Source organism: Erpetoichthys calabaricus, chromosome 1, assembly GCF_900747795.2.
Source record: "Erpetoichthys calabaricus chromosome 1, fErpCal1.3, whole genome shotgun sequence".
Lineage (NCBI taxonomy): Eukaryota > Metazoa > Chordata > Cladistia > Polypteriformes > Polypteridae > Erpetoichthys > Erpetoichthys calabaricus.
This window is the reverse complement of record NC_041394.2, coordinates 350,149,369-350,166,832: the sequence shown is the minus strand read 5'-3', so window position 1 is coordinate 350,166,832 and position 17,464 is coordinate 350,149,369. Positions and strand designations below refer to the sequence as shown.

Below are 17,464 nucleotides of genomic sequence, written 5' to 3'. Positions count from 1 at the left end.
CAAAGTGCTTTACATAATGAAGAGAAGAAAAATAAAAGACAAAATAAGAAATTAAAATAAGACAACATTAGTTAACATAGAAAGGAGTAAGGTCCGACGGCCAGGGTGGACAGAAAAAACAAAAAAAAAAACTCCAGAAGGCTGAAGAAAAAAATAAAATCTGTAGGGGTTCCAGGCCACGAGACCGCCCAGTCCCCTCTGGGCAAAAGAAAAAAACAAACATTAAATGACAAACAAATAATACTACAGATTTTTCATGATAAAACTGTTGGTTGTTTTTACGGAGCACACCAGAAACGTTCAGAGCGTCAACTGGGTGATATCATACATACAAGAATGCACAATTGTTACAGTCTGTTTTATATGTAAGATTATAGCACTAGATAGGTCTTACATAAACAAGATGAGTTATGAGAGAGACAGATAGAACTGAAATGTTAAATAACATAGCTAAACTAACAAGTCTGTGATGCCGACAAAACAAACTATTAAGAAATTTACTACTGAAAGGCTTTTCAACCACAATAGGTTTAAGCATAATCAAAAAAAATATTAGCACCCCTTGCTTTTTTCCTTACTTTGTATATAAATATCAGATGATCAATGTTTAAGTTATATATTTTTGATTTAGCAAAGCATTTAATAAAAAAGTAAATTTAAAAAGCATCTTACTGCACGCCATGGCTTGCACACATATCCATCTTTCTTAGATGGGAGAATCAAAACATACATCTCGTAAGTGAACGGAAAAATCAAATGTACACCTTAAATCGAGGGGAAAATGTGTTTCTCCGAGGATCGGCTTTATTTTTATTCAACGGATTTAAACATAACAGCTGCACTTTGACTAAGGTGTCTGTTACTGTAGCCGTGCTGCTTTTCTTTAAAATAAACAAATAAAGAAAAAAAATGAAAGCGACGCCTTCTCGATCTCAAAGTATTCCCCAGGGGAACGAAGAAACAGACGGCACAGAATGAATAGAAATCGGTGTGCGGTGTTCGTGTGAACTCTAAAACAGAAACGGAAATCAAGAAAGTAAAGTGCAGTGAGACGCAGAAAGTGGTAAAGAAATGAGAAACAGAAATTCAATGAAGCAGAATGAAAAATCCCACATTCTTTAAAGTAAAGGACCCGTCGCTTAGTTTTCTTTCCAAATATTGTGACAAAGCCGAGTCACTCAACAACAGGAGCACAACATCTTCTTTTCTGCCTCCAGCAAACTGCTCAAGTTTTTGGACGCGACTATTTTCGTCGCCCTTGATGACGTTTTTGGAGTACTTTGACCCGTGATGTCACCAAAAGTGGCAGAAACGGAAGTCGGCGCCCTTTTCGCTTGTATGCAGCAAACAGAAACAATCTGTCGAATAGGTCGACTTTCAAAAGTATCACATCGCATACAGGGTGAATGTAAGTGATATGAGTTTGGGGCTGTCATGTTATGAGTGTGGATTTTTCATTTGCTCCAGAAGGAGTCGGTTTTGAAAGAAAATCAGTACCGAGAGGCGGAGGGTAAGTATTCTTGGTTTGGGCACGTGGTCAGTTTAAGAATGAGTGAGTTTCCATCCGCTTCAGTCAAAGTAACTAAGCAGAGGTAAGCAGGCCGTTTGTGTCTATCAGGTCAATTTAACTAACGCACACCGCTTTAATTTTTACTTTTGTTTCTCTTTTATCATTCCGCGGTGTTCGTGATAGGTCGGCATTGCAGAAAGCAGCGAGGAGTCAGTCGGGCTTTACACTTATGATCAGAGAAAGACAAACATGAACTGAAACAAACTGGAGTCAGCGACCGTGCAGAAAAGTCGAAGTGCATGCGAAACCAAGAACGAAAACAAATGTATAGAGGGAGAGAAAGTGTAGCGCTGTCGTGCCGGTATTCCTCGGGTAACCCGCCTGGAGAAGTCTAAATTTAATGTTCATATCTGTTGAAGACGGGCGTCCATAATCAGTATGTGTGTATTTACATAAACGGCTTAGCATTCTGAAACCTGCTTAATTCAATGTAGTCAGCATATATTTACATGCATTGCATGAATGAACAATTCTATGGATGTTGTTTTATTTCTCTTTTAGCCTGTGTCATATGTGAAAAAATTATTCCACAATACGTATGCAGTTGTACCCTACGATGGCCCGTAGTTCGTTCCTACCCTGCACAACTACTCTGGTTTTCTTCCCATATCTCACTGACATCAGTTTCTGTGTGCTTTGTACTAGATATAGAGATGAGGTGGATGGGAAAACTCATATGGTGGCTGCTCACTACATGTAGTTTTATCACACTGAGCTCGGCCAGGGTGTGTGGGTCAACTTTTTGTGCCACTAGGAACTCTTAAGTGAACACCCTGGCCTGGCATCCCTCTTCTTAGCAAGGCTCTGCTTGATTTAATTAAAATCTTCATGAGGGTCAGTAATTGGTTGTTTTTTCTCTGGCCCTTCCCCAATGATGTTACCCATGGTACATTGTTCAATGAGGAGCACAGATCTCCAGACGATGGACCACTAATGATGAGTGAGGCACGCAAGGTCTCAATACTGGCAGAAGTTATTTAGTAGGAGTTTACTATTTTTAAATGTTTTTTTTTTCTTATGGTTTTGTTTGTTTGCGTGCAACATTTACTTCCATATGATGGATCTGATTAACTTAGTCCTGGATTTGTGTTGTTGGAAACATCAATAAAGTTCTGATTCACAGACTTTGAAGTAAGATTTGCAAACATTCGTTGAGACTTGCACTATTTAGTTGCTGTCCACCATTGTTATTAAGCATTTTTTTCCAGACAGTTTTATTTTTAAGCTCTGTACTCACACGTGTGATGCCCATTATACATGACAGTCCTTGAGTCTTCAAACTGTGAGGTCAAAATTGATGTTCTAGCTGTGGACAGAAGTAGATTATATTAGAAAATAATTCAATAAAGAGGACAGGAAAAGATTATGTGAATTAATAAAAGTGCTCAATGATGCTGGTTCACTGAGTATTTTACTACACATCTTCACTGGGATTATATATATTTAGTTGTCTTTGAATTTGAGGAGGACATTTTCAGAAATGATAGTTTTTATTACTGTGAAGTCCTTCCAAATGTTTGATTACTCACGGTAGACATCAGAAGCCGCTACATTGACAGTAAACCCCCAATTAGTAGTAGGTAAGGAGCCATTGTAGCAGTGTATTGGTTTAAAGAAGTACAAGCCTTAAATTTTTCAAAAGGATCTCTACCTGTGTGATTTGTAAAACATCTTCAGTGTTTCAAATTAGTGAGCTGAGATTTTTTTTAGCTCCCCCTGATTTCCACTGTTTTATTTGTTTTTTTCACTTGCATTGTCCTTTCTACTGTACTGACCAGCTCAATTCTCTTCATGTTTTATAAATTTAGTAAAAGTTGGAAATGGAAACCTGTGGTTGACATGGCCTTCCAAAATAAAGATTAGATGTTTGTCTTATTAAAAACTGTTCCTTGTGTGCTGTAATCCTACTGCTCTCACTCACTTTTTGTAATCTTTTCATCTTTAAATGTGCTTTCGCAACTGTTGTTAATTTGTAGCCACTATATATTCCCTAAATTGAAGACCCACTCTTCTGTATTTACATCTACTGATGTGACAAAATGCCTGCCTGCAAAGTCCTTTCAATTGCCAGACAGTCCAGAGGATGAAGAGCACACCATAGTGTGAGCTCAGATGTTCATATAATGACATCTTGTCCTCTCACTGTTTTATAGTACTGTGTTTATTTTTTAGTTTATTAAATGTAGAGACCCACACCATATTTTTATTAGGGCTGCGCTACCCCATACCATCTTAGTTCAGGACTGGGGATGCTCAAATCGTAACACAGGCCAATATCACTGGTTATTTCTGTTCCTAAGAATTTGTTTCAAACGTTATAATAAAGCTTGAACCACCATCTTACCAGAGTTGTTATACTCAAGTTTACAAGTTTTATGAAAAATACAAGTTGAATCAAACTTCAATCAAAACTCCACATAATTAATATTAATATGTCTGTATGAATTCTCAACGGAAGCATAGAAAGTGTGTTGTGAATTACAAATTAAAAAGCTAACAAATATCCAGCAGACCACGTTCACCACAAATTGAAGCTCATGTAACACAGGTTAAGAAGAAAGTGCTGACAATTGAAATACTGTATTTGAATTCTTCCAACTAAATGAGTATTTGTGCGAGACATGTAGTGTAGGATTGTTTCCTTTTTTTTAAAAAAAAAAACACCAGTCTACAAATGCCAATAACACATAACGTGACAATTGATGTAACCAATATAAGGCCTACAGTTCTTAGTATTTAATACACAGGATAAAACCGGAAAAAGTTACACATCGAAAATTGAACACCAAAATTCGATTAAGAATTCTTAACTTAATGGAGCAGTTGATTTAGGTAATGGTTTGTTTTTGTTGAGATTACAAACCTATGACTGTAGTTGAGTTTATTTAATAATAGATTGGTTCATACCAACTGTATTCTGCATATGATGGTATCCATCTCTTACATGTGCTAGTATTTGGTAGGATGCCGATTCAAATCTCTTTACTGCCAGAAGGACCCTTGAGCAAGGCACTTAACCTGATTTCTTCAGCATCTCTTGCTGTACAATGGCTGACCCCGCACTCTGTCAGATAATGGTCATGCAAAAAGACAATATCACCTCGGGGATTAATACAGTGTACCAAATTTAAAAAAAAAAATAAAAAAATATAGTAAATCTTGTATTGTAGTTACAGAGTTATTAACTGAGTTAATGGATGTATTATCAACCTGTAATTGTATATAGAAGCTTTGAAAAGGGAACTTACTATGATTATTTAATTCATGCTCAATAATGGACTTCTCCAAAAATAGCGGTCAAACGGTAAAATACATTTACCTTTATTTAAGGTGACTTACAATATTTATGATTCAATTGGTTTCATTTCTTTTTTGGTTAAACAAAATAAAAAAAAAACGTTACTACCTTGTTTGCTCCTACAGCCACTTGTGCAAACTTGGCGCCTTAACGCTGGTCACTTACCTGCGCACTGCTGAGCCTTTTACTGCTTTGAAGTCAGCCTCTGCCTTTTTTACTTTTCCTTTAAACTAAGGAATCGCTGTTATGACGAAGTGGTTATTTGCTTACAAATGCCGATATCAGTTACTGCTGCTTTCTACCCTACCTCCTGGATGCTAATTCCAATACAGATAACAAGAACAAAAACAAAAACAGGTACAAAGTAACTTTTCCAACCGCACCTCCAAACGGCCAGCTATTTTTGCTCTTGTGCGGGCGAAAAAAAAGCAAAAAAAACCCTTCTAAAGGGAAAAAAGCTTTAAAAATTCCCACACGGTTCCTTAGCGGCAACCAAAACCCAAGTTTTAAGAGCAAAATGTATTTTTTTATTTAAATCTCACACCACAGAACAGACCAAAAACTCTCAGCAGCCTCTAGCGTTTGCAAAGCACACGACAGCACAAACCACACGTCAGCCATGTGACCTCAGCACAAGAAAAAATGCTGGTGTCCTTTATGAGAATCCTACATTAACTGAAGAATTTACAACTAATTTTTTACAACTGAATATATTAGATAGTAATCTTGACGAGGCCATTGAAATATTTGGGTCCCAGCATATAAGTCTAAATGAAATAGGCCATCAAAAATTTAAAAGATAATAAATCACTTGGGAACAATGACCAAACCTCAGAATTTTATCAAATGTTTATAGATCACATCTCATATTTTTTACTTGCAACTTTCACAGAAATGTGGGATAAATGACCTTGTTGACGAATGTCAGTCAAGTTATCTTAAAGATCGTTATATTTCTAATAATATGTGTTTGATTTTAGACTTTAGACTGAATATAATAAATTGCTTTCTTGAGACCCAGTGATTCTATTTCTGGATTTTCAAAGGGCATTTGACACAATAAGACATGAATTTATCTTTTGTCAAAAATTTATTTATGAATTTAGGGAAACCCTACAAATTTTAAATTTAATTATTTTGTTTTTTTGTAGAAACAATTGTGACGGTTTATAAGTGATGTAATGGCTCAGTTAAAGTTTCTCATGGAACCTTCCCACAATTTGAAATTCACAGAGGAATTTGTCAACAATTCCCCTTATCACCCATACCCCCCGCTTTTTCTCCTTACGTCTCAAATTCTTAGTTTGTTGGTCACTCAAAGAGAACTTAAAGGTATTAAACTCAATAAAAAAAAAAAGAAATAAGGATCTCACAGCTGATATTTTGAAAATGTCAGTAAAGTTCATACAGCACTTGATGTTATTAAAACATCCATCCGTTTTCCAACCCGCTGAATCTGAACACAGGGTCACGGGGGTCTGCTGGAGCCAATCCCAGCCAACACAGGGCACAAGGCAGGAAACAATCCCGGGCAGGGTGCCAACCCACCGCAGATTATTAAAACATTTTCAAGCAAATGTGAACTACTGGTGCTGATACAAAGTAATCAAACTAAATTTTGTGAAATTCCTGTTAAAACATAGTTACTTACTTGGAAATTAAAATCAACAAAACCACAACAACAAGTGAAAACAGTGTGCTAGACCTTAATCCAGTTGTTACTACATTAAGAAAACAATTAACTCATGGCTGGCTAGAGATCTGACCATTCATGGCAGCTTCTTACTTCCAAAAGCTGAATGCTTATCTCATGTTTCCTATACATTTTCAGCTCTTGAAATTTCAGACTCCTCTTATATCCTTTTCATTGCCAGCCTTTCGCAATTGAAAAATAAAAATAGTACAAGTTTAATAGATGTCATTGAACTTAATCATCAGTTTGTGTAACGTTAATGCAAATGGCCAGGAGATGTCACTAGGGAGGTGAGTGTTAATGCTTCAACGTGATTCCCAACACAGTTGCTTCAAATGTTTCGATGCTTCTTGAGGCTTCACTCCACCCATTACTACTTTACACTTCTGATAAGTCGTCTTCTCTCGGCTGCTCCCTTTAGGGGTTGCCACAGCGGATAATCTTTTTCCATCTTCTTCTGTCATCTTCCTCTTTCACACTCATCATCTTCATGTCCTCTCTCACCACATTCATAAACCTTCTCTTAAGCCTTCCTCTTTTCCTCCTGCCTGCCAGATCTATCCTTATCATTCTTCTCCCAGTATTCCCAGCATCTCTTCTCTGCACCAAACCAACGCAATCTCGTCTCTCTGACTTTGTCTCCCATCCTGAGCTAACCCTTTAATGTCTTCATTTCTAATCCTGTCCATCCTCGTCACACCTAATGTAAATCTTAGCATCTTTAACTCTGCCACCTCCAGCTCTGTCTCCTGCTTTCTGGTCAGTGCCAGCATCTCCTGATACCTGTCTGTCACAAATCACTCCTGACACTCTTCTCCACCTATTCCACCCTGCCTGCACTCTCTCTTTCACTTCTCTTCCACAATCCCCATTACTCTGTACTGTTGAACCCAAGTATTTAAACTCCTCCACCTTCGCCAACTCAACTTCTTGCATCCTCACCATTCCACTGACCTCCCTGTCATTCACACACATGTATTCTGTCTTGTTCCTACTGACCTTCATTACTCTCCTCTCTAGAGCATATCTCCATCTCTCCAGGGTCTCTCTACCTGCTCCCTACTATCGCTACAGATCACAATGTCATCAGAACAGAACTTTACAATTCTGATAAGTAAAAGAGAAAAACGAACTGAGCAGAACTTGAGTCTGTGACCGTGGTGAGCAGAATACGAGATGATAATGAATACAAATGTATATAGTTGGAGATAAGTGTAGTTCCTCACGGTAATTTTTCTAATTTTCCTGTAGATGTTAATAACTTGCAATGGTTGGCAATCAACTTTCTGCACACTTTGTGCTGTGGATTTAATTTAAAATTTCCTAGTTTTACCCAACAATGTACACTCGAAAACCCCTAATGACAAAGTGATGAAATGTCTTCTGAACGGTTTCCAAATGTAATGCAAATCAAAAATCTGAAGCCTCTATAAGATTAGCACACCTGGATTTAGGCAGTTGTTTGAATTTATTTTGGCAGATGATCTCAGTCCTGTGTGCCGTTTCAGGGTTTTGTGAAGTAACTTTATGGTGGCTGGAGTGCCAATCATGCTGGCAACCCCCACGTTTTCCCTGCAGGTTGGAGGACCAATTGCAGGAACAGATGCAGTTTAACGTCATACCCAGGACTGAACAGGGGATTGCCAACAAAGATCGCAAGCTGTTTTGTCATGTGGTGGGTAGTGCTGGGCGGTATACCGGTTCATACCGAAAACCTTTTTTTATTTTTTTTTATGATATGATTTTTTCTTATACCATAACACCGGTTTAAATTGCCTGACCAACGTTCAAAACGTTGCACAGCGGGCAAGTGTTTAAGGGGGACCTTTTTCACTGCTACACCGCTAAACACATGCAACGGAGTACATGCGGTAGTGGAAGTATTGCGTGGTGATAATGGACAGAGAACATTCTGAATCTGAAGCTGTAGCAGACGATAAAGTTGAACACGATGACAGAGAAGAACTTTTGTTGGAAAAAGGAGCCGTGTCTGTTGTCTGGAGATACTTTGGATTTAAAAGTTCGGATGTGGACCATTATGTTCAAATGTGTGAATACTGTTTCTATACTACTGGATAATACTGCAAGCCAAGTTGTACTTGTTTAATTTTTTTCAATACTGTGTAATGTACCTGGGTACTGTGTAATAGTGTGATGACATGTCGACTTTATTCTCGACATAAAGTTTTTTTTTTTCCTTCCCTGTGTACGTATTTTTTTTTTTCTTCACCGTGGCCCTAATACGATTCCGTAAGGCTATATCACAAATAACATTATAAATGCAAGTTGCAGTTTTATTATTTATGTATATAGCTTATCTTGAAGCAAGGTCCATATTAATGCAATTTGCCTTAATGACGGTTCAGTTGGTAAAGATATCATCACTAAGTTGCACTTGTTTTATTTTTATTTGGTGAATACTGTCCGAAGTTGCACTATTATTTATTTTATTGTTATTATTTATTAGTTTAAATATTATGCAGTTTAATGATGGTAAACTTGTTTAAAAAGTCACTTTAACGTGTCAGTGGACAGAGATGGTTAACATTAACCGAGAGTGTAGTTGGTTTACAAAAAATATTTACTTTTTATTCCTTTTCTACGACATGTTCAGTGCAGTACACCTTTTGACAAGCACCTCTGGATATTTTACTAAGTCTAAATGCCTCTTTGGATGGTTGAAAATATGTTGTCAAAATTTTGGTTTGTTTGCAAAATTTGTTCATTAAAAAAGCTCTATATTTTCACTGCATCTGTCATGCAATGTGATTCCTTCTCTTCATTAGTGCCACTCCCTTGAAAGCTATCACTTTATGGGGCCATGCACAGCAGTATTGATACTTGTGTGCACATTAAAATGTTTTTTGTACAATGTACAATTGTCATGAAAAGTGGAATAGGTTATTCTTAGTCAGTAATTGCAGTGGAAAATGTGGTTAACAGCCACTCATGCATGGGAAAAAAATACCGTCCAATACCGTGAAACTGGTATAATTTTGAAAAATACCGTGATACTGAATTTTGGTCATACCGCCCAGCACTAGTAGTGGGTGTTGCAACACGCTGTACCAGTGTATGTTCCCCAGCCTGACCTGACCTGACTTGAGATCTTCTCAAGCTCTGTTTGATTGTATGGGAATCATCTGAAAATCTGCCAGATCTCTCGATAGCTGTTCTATGGGGTTTAAATGTGCTCTTTAGCTGGACCACTTTTGGACACTCAGAAACTTGCCCCAAAGCCAGCACATTATTGTCTTGGTGGTATACTTTGTCATTATCATACTGAAAGGAAAGCCATCTCCCCAGTCTGAGGTTGTGTGTACTCTGGAGCAGGTTTTGCTCAACGTCCTCTCTCTATTTGACTGCATCCATTCTTTCGTCAGTTCAGACCACTTTTTCCGTCCCTGCTGCTGAGGAGCACCCCATTGCATGATGCTGCCACCACCATGCTTCAATGAAGGGATGATATTAAGCAGATAATGAGCAGTGCCTGATTTTTTTGCTAGAGACCGTGCTTGGAGTTTTCCCCAAATAATTCAAAATCTGTCTCATACAACCAGAGAATCTTTTTCCTCATGCTGTCAGAGTCCTTCATGATGACACACAGCTGTATTTATCAATTGCACCTGATGACCCCGATTCTCTTGATTCACTAACACAATGTCTGACTTGTATTTCAGAATGGCTGAATAGTAACTTTCTCAAGCTAAATAAAGAGAAAACTGAAATCTTAGTCATTGGCAATGATGGATACAATGAGGCTATTAGAAATAAACTGGATATATTAGGATTAAAAGTCAGAATGAAGGTAAAAAGCTTAGGGGTAACTGTTGACTGTAATCTAAATTTAAAATCGCATATTAATCAGATCACTAGGACAGCATTTTTTCACTTAAGAAACATAGCAAAAGTTAGACCTCATATCATTGAAAGATGCTGAGAAATTAGTTCACGCGTTTCTTTTCAGTCGACTAGATTACTGTAACACACTACTCTCAGGAGTACCCAAAAAAAGAAATAAACCATTTGCAACTAGTGCAGAATGCAGCTGCTAGAATCCTAACCAGGAAAAAAAAAATCTGAGCACATTTCTCCAGATTTGATGTCACTACACTGGTTACCTGTGTCATTCAGGATTGACTTTAAAATTCTTTAAAATAAAGCCTTAAATAATCTCGCCCCATCTTATATATCGGAATGTCTGACGTCTTATATTCCAAATCGTAACCTTAGATCCTCAACTGAGTGTTTGCTTAGAATTCCAAGAGCTAAACTTAAAAGAAGTGGTGAGGCGGCCTTCTGCTGTTATGCACCTAAAATCTGGAATAGCCTGCCAATAGGAATTTGTCAGGCTAATACAGTGGAGCACTTCAAAAAACTGCGGAAAACACATTACTTTAACATGGCCTTCTCATAACTTCACTGTAATTTAAATCCTGATACTCTGTATGTCCAACTCATTATAATAACTATTCATGGTGGCTCTAAAATCTGTACTAACCCCTACTCTCTCTTCCGTTTCCTTTTCCGGTGTCCTTTTGGTGGTTGCTAGCGACACCACCATCTACTCAAAGCAATGTGATGTTCCAAAAATGATGGATGGATTAAAAGCCAGAAGTCTGTATGACCATCAGCATCAAATGATTCCGTGAGAACCCTAACTACAAAGAGGACTATTTCATTTATGTTAGGTAGAATGCCCAGAGGGGACTGGGCGGTCTTGTGGCCTGGAACCCCTACAGATTTTATTTTTTTCTCCAGCCATGTGGAGTTTTTTTTTTTTGTTTTTTCTGTCCACCTTGGCCATCGGACCTTACTCCTTTTCTATGTTAACTAATGTTGTCTTATTTTAATTTCTTATTTTTTCTGTTATTTTTCTTTTCTTCATTATGTAAAGCACTTTGAGATACTTTTTGTATGAAAATGTGCTCTATAAATAAATGTTGTTGTTGTTCAAATTTTAGTTGGCAAAGTCCGCGTGGTCCGTTATATGCCTTTTACTGAATAGTGACTTCCATCTAGCCAGTCTTCCATAAATGCCTGATTGATGTAGTGCTGCCAAGATGTTCGTTCTTGTAACCGGTTCTCCTAACCTCTGAAGCTCTGTTACAGCAACCGTTAGGTTTTTGATCACCTTCATGACCAATGTCTGTCTTGGAGTGTTACTCTGTTTGGCTGGACTGCACATTCTAGGTGAAATCCTGGTGGTGCCAAACTTCTTCCATTTCACAATTATTGAGGCCAAAGTGTTCATGGAAATGCCCACAGCTTTAGAAATGGTTTTTATTCCCTTGTCCTTATCTGTGCATCACCACAATTTGATTGCAGTGGTCCACACAGAGTTCCTCAAACATCTTGGCTTAGTTTTATTGTGGCATGCAGTTTGAATCGTGGGGCCTTACACACACAGGTACACGTGTGCTTTTCTAAACGATGTCAAATCAAGTTAGTTTGTCACAGGCGGTCTTCAGTGAGGTTCTAGACACATCTCAAGAAGAATGAAAGTGAGAAAGAATATTTAGAATTAAGGAGTTTCAGAGTTCCTGAATAATCAAGTGTGGTGCTAATAGAATTATAAGAGTGTGTCACTTATGCATTAATAAAAGCGTGCTGTTCATTAACCGATAGTATAACATTAATCCTTGTATAAGCTGAACTAAGATTCAGAAATTATCACTGCCACGTAGCCATTGAAGTGTTGCTGGGACTGTGGGTGTGCCGACAGTTCCTCTTATCTAAAGACTACGGTGTACTTCTGCACATAGTGATCTAATGTGTCATCTTAAGCTACTTGCAGACTTTGCATGACCTCAAAATGAACTGCCATACTTCCTCTTTTTATTTATTAAACAAGCTGGTTATAAAAAGAGGAAAGACTTCCTGCTGACGGGCTTGCTGCCTATAGCAAACTGAGCTGACAGCTGCTGCAGCCTCCTGCTCACCAAGAATAAAAAAAATTGCTTTTTACTTTCCATTGGTGTCCGTCTCCTGTTGTTCCTGATTTTCAGCGACCACAAAAGTAAACGGGATGCACCTGAACACAATCTGAAGAGCTACAGCAAAGGGTCTGAATACTTCTGCTGTTGAAATGAGAGAATACAGTTTTTAAACCATTCTGAAAATGTATTTCAGTGTTGTCATTATGGGTTATTGAATGTACATTGATGGGCAAAAGTGTCAAATGTATCCATTTAAAATTAAATCTGCAACACAATAAAGTGTGCAGAACATGAAAGGCTCTGAATACTTGATGAAACCTCCATACGATTTATGTAAACTGCTTAATCCAGTTTAAATAGCATACAATTCCTTGCATTGATTGGATTTGAATTTTTTTCTCTCCCTAATCCTATCCCACCATACTGCACAATTTTATATGTTTTGGTGTTAAAGTTCAACTGGTAATGCCTGATAATGAGTATTAAAGAAGTTATTAACAATTTGAAGTCTGTGTTCCTGCCACACAGCTCCAGTAGTGTGAGTTTAAACCTCAGCCTGTTTACTTCCCATGTGCAGTTTTCATGTGTGCCCTGTCTCTGCCTTTATTATTATTATTATTATTTTTTATTCTCCCACGTTCTAAAGATGCACTGACAAATCTCACTTAGCTTTGCAAGGTAGTTTTAGATCGATACTAAGTGTTTTGACTTTGGTGTCAATACCAGCTTTCAGACCACAGTATTGAAACCAATAACAGTCATCCCTACATACCACCTGACCTCTCTCCTCTTATCAAGATCCTCTCTGAGTAGAATATTCATGAAGGTTAGTAATTGGTTTCTACTTATCTGGTTTCTCCTCTTAGGGTTACCCACAGCAGATTGGTTGTCTTGTTTCAGCTTATTGGACCTTCCCTCTGCTCTAATCTGATAATTTGAAATAAAGAGTAATGTGTTACTGTCAGCATGCTATGAACGGTCAAACTTTATATAAACCTTAACAGAAAGGGTGTTGTGAAATGACATTCAAGGGACTTCAGATCTAAGTAATGAAGTTTTAATGAAGTTAATTCCTGTTCTTTTTACAGAGAAAAAGAAAAAGCTGATGTTTATTGGAACATCTCAATGGATGTGAAACAGGAGAGCTGTGATGTGGACACAAATATCATGGATTTTAAGGAGGAGAACTGTGAGTTGGAGTCCATCTACCTTAAACAGGAAAGTCTGAGGATCAAGGAGGAGAACAGTGAACTGCAGGCAGTGGGCATTAAAGAAGAAGCTGAAGAGAAGTCTGTCAGTATTGAGACGCTTAACCATACAAATCTGGACAGTGTAAAAGAAGACAACCTTCATGATGGGTGTCAAGATGGAGTGGTGACCAGGTTAGACTCTTCTCAAAGCAGACAATGTTCATCTCCAGAGCCTTCTGTCAGTATGAAGACTAGATCATTACAGTCTAAACCAAAGAGGACTAAGAAAACTACATCTGTTACAGCTCATGAAAATCGTCCACCATCTACAAAGAAGTCTGGAAAAAGTAAGTGCAATATAAAAAATGGGCAAGTTTTAGCGTTGGGGTTTATGGGCTTGAAAGACCGGGTCTTGCGGTTTTTATGAGAAATACTATGTTTTATTGTGTGCATAAATGTAGTTTGAGATTTCATCAATGTTTATGTAAGGTTTAGGAAGTTTCCATGCAAAAGTTCTAAACATGTCCTTGGTAAAGAGTGCTATACAAATGTACAGCTGCAAAAAAAGGTTGTGAATCCTTTGGAATTCTCTGGATATCTGCTTTAATTCATCTTAACAATGTGGTCTGATCTTCAACTATGCTCCAAATACAGGTAACCACAGTTCTCCTAAGCTAATAACTCACAAACAATTAGACGACTTCTTGTCAGTCCTGAACACATCATTTTAACATTCACAGTCCACTCTGTGGCCCTCCTGTCTTTACAAACTGCTTGACTCTTCTTTAATAGTAATGGCCTCCAACAAACTTTTCATGTAGCTGCTGATCAGCCTTGAATTTTAATCCATACCTTCTCTCCAAACCTTTTTGGTTTCTTTTATTCCTGAGAGCTCTTTTCTGATCAGGTCTGTTTAGGTCAGGACACAACAACAACATTTATTTATATAGCACATTTTCATACAAAAAGTAGCTCAAAGTGTTTTATATAATGAAGAAAAGAATAATGAAAGACAAAATATGAAATAAAAATAAGACAACATTAGTTAACATAGAAAAGGAGTAAGGTCGGATGGCCTGGGTGGACAGAAAAAACAACAAAAAAAAAAAAACTCCAGATGGCTGGAGAAAAAAAAAAAAAATCTTTAGGGGTTCCAGGCCACGAGACCGCCCAGTCCCCTCTGGGCATTCTACCTAACATAAATGAAATAGTCCTCTTTGTAGTTAGGGTTCTCACGGAGTCACTTGATGTTGATGGTCATACAGACTTCTGGCTTTTAATCCATCCATCATTGTTGGAACATCACGGTGCTTTGAGTAGATGGTGGTGTCGCAAGCCACCACCAAAAGGACACCGGAAAAGGAAATGGAAGAGAGAGTAGGGGTTAGTATAGATTTTAGAGCCACCATGAATAGTTATTATAATGAGTTGGACATACAGAGTATCAGGATTTAAATTACAGTGAAGTTATGAGAAGGCCATGTTAAAGTAATGTTTCAGCAGTTTTTTTAAAGTGCTCCACTGTATTAGCCTGGCGAATTCCTATTGGCAGGCTATTCCAGATTTTAGGTGTATAACAGCAGAAGGCCGCCTCACCACTTCTTTTAAGTTTAGCTCTTGGAATTCTAAGGAGACACTTATTTGAGGATCTGAGGTTACGATTTGGAATATAAGATGTCAGACATTCTGATATATAAGATGGGGCGAGATTATTTAAGGCTTTATAAACCATAAGCAGAATTTTAAAGTCAATCCTGAATGACACAGGTAACCAGTGTAGTGACATCAGAACTGGAGAGATGTGCTCAGATTTTTTTTTCCTGGTTAGGATTCTAGCAGCTGCATTCTGCACTAGTTGCAAATGATTTATGTCTTTTTTGGGTACTCCTGAGAGGAGTGTGTTACAGTAATCTACTCGACTGAAAAGAAACGTGTGAACTAATTTCTCAGCATTTTTCAATATGAGGTCTAACTTTTGCTATGTTTCTTAAGTGAAAAAATACTGTCCTAGTGATCTGATTAATATGCGATTTAAAATTTAAATTACAGTCAACAGTTACCCCTAAGCTTTTTACCTCCGTCTTGGTTTTTAATCCTAATGTATCCAGTTCATTTCTAATAGCCACATTGTATCCATTATTGCCAATCACTAAGATTTCAGTTTTCTCTTTATTTAACTTGAGAAAGTTACTATTCATCCATTCTGAGATACAATTTAGACATTGTGTTAGTGAATGAAGAGAATCAGGGTCATCAGGTGCTATTGATAAATACAGTTGTGTGTCATCAGCGTAGCTGTGGTAGCTCACGTTGTGCCCTGAGATAATCAGACCTAACAGAAGCATGTAGATTGAGAAGAGCAACAGACCCAGGATAGAGCCTTGTGGAACACCATATAGGATATGATGTGTCCTTGAGTTATAATTACCACAGCTAACAAAGATTTTTCTCCCTGCCAGGTAAGATTCAAACCAGTGTAAGACACTGCCAGAGAGGCCCACCCATTGACTAAGGCGATTTCTAAGAATATTATGATCAATGGTGTCAAATGCGGCACTCAGATCTAAGAGGATGAGAACAGATAAATGGCCTCTGTCTGCATTTACCCACAAGTCATTTACTTCTTTAACGAGTGCAGTTTCTGTGCTGTGATTTGTTCTAAAACCTGACTGAAATTTATTAAGAATAGCATGTTTATTGAGGTGGTCATTTAAATGCACAATGACTGCCTTCTCCAGAATTTTACTTAAGAAAGGCAGGTTAGAGATGGATCTAAAATCTTCAAGAGCAGAGGGGTCGAGATTATGTTTCTTAAGTAGGGGTTTAACTACAGCAGTCTTAAGACAGTCTGGGAAGACCCCCGTATCTAATGACGAATTTACTATGTCAAGAACATTATCAGTTAGTACGCCTGATACTTCTTTGAACAAATTTGGTGATATTGGGTCAAGGACGCAGGTGGAGGGTTTCAGTTGAGAAGTTATTTTATGTAAATCAGGTAAATCTATCCTAGTGAAAGAGTTTAATTTGTTTATAATGTCATGCTAGGGTTTAGGATGATCCTTAGTGTTGGGGAGATAAACTATGTTATTTGTAATATCATTCATTTTTTTGATTGAAAAATACAGCAATAGCCTCACAGGTTTTACTGGAAGTACTTAGGAGGCATTCCTTTGCGTTACCTGGGTTTAACAGACGATCAATCGTCGAGAATAAGACTCTGGGATTACTAGCATTGTTATTTATAATCTTAGAGAAATAGCAGAGCCTCTCAAGACGGACTGTGTTATTGTATTCTGTTATTTAAACTTTTAATATTTCTTAGTTGATGTTTAGTTTAGTCTTCCTCCGTTTACGCTCAGCTCTATGGCATGATCTCTTTAAATCAGACACTCTTTGGGTCTTCTATGGTATAACAATGCTAGAAGATTTTTTAACTGTCACGTTTCTCTTACTGGCCATTCCAGAATACCAATTTCCTTCTGTTTTAACTCTTTGTCTGTTTTGATTTCTTCCTGGTGGCTCTGAGGCTAGGGATCTGCACTGGAATTCGGAAGGTTCCTGGTTTGAATCCCGTAAATGCCAAAAGGGACTGCTCTGTTGGGCCATGAGCAAGGCCCTTAACCTGCAATTGCTGAGCGCTTTGAGTAGAGAGAAAAGCGCTATATAAATGCAAAGAATTATTATTATTATTTTTCCTGTGTTTGGTCTCATTGTCCTGTGTCATGACTCAACTTTTGTTAAGCTTCTTCTATCCTAATGTTTTGCTATCCA

At 37.7% G+C, this 17,464-nt stretch overlaps 1 protein-coding gene across 11 annotated transcripts in view; it reads left to right on the top strand.

The window, feature by feature from the left end:
- Positions 1–17,464, top strand: part of LOC114668330 (zinc finger protein 883-like) — a 774,734-nt gene that overhangs the window by 291,335 nt on the left and 465,935 nt on the right. Inside the window, exon 1 of one of the 11 annotated variants that reach the window (XM_051924965.1) lies at positions 1,309–1,408. The exons of the other annotated variants lie outside the window; for them this stretch is intronic. The gene's annotated coding sequence lies outside the window, so the exon portion shown is untranslated. Of the gene's footprint in view, positions 1–1,308; positions 1,409–17,464 lie in introns of those variants that run through there. 11 annotated transcript variants of the gene reach the window in all.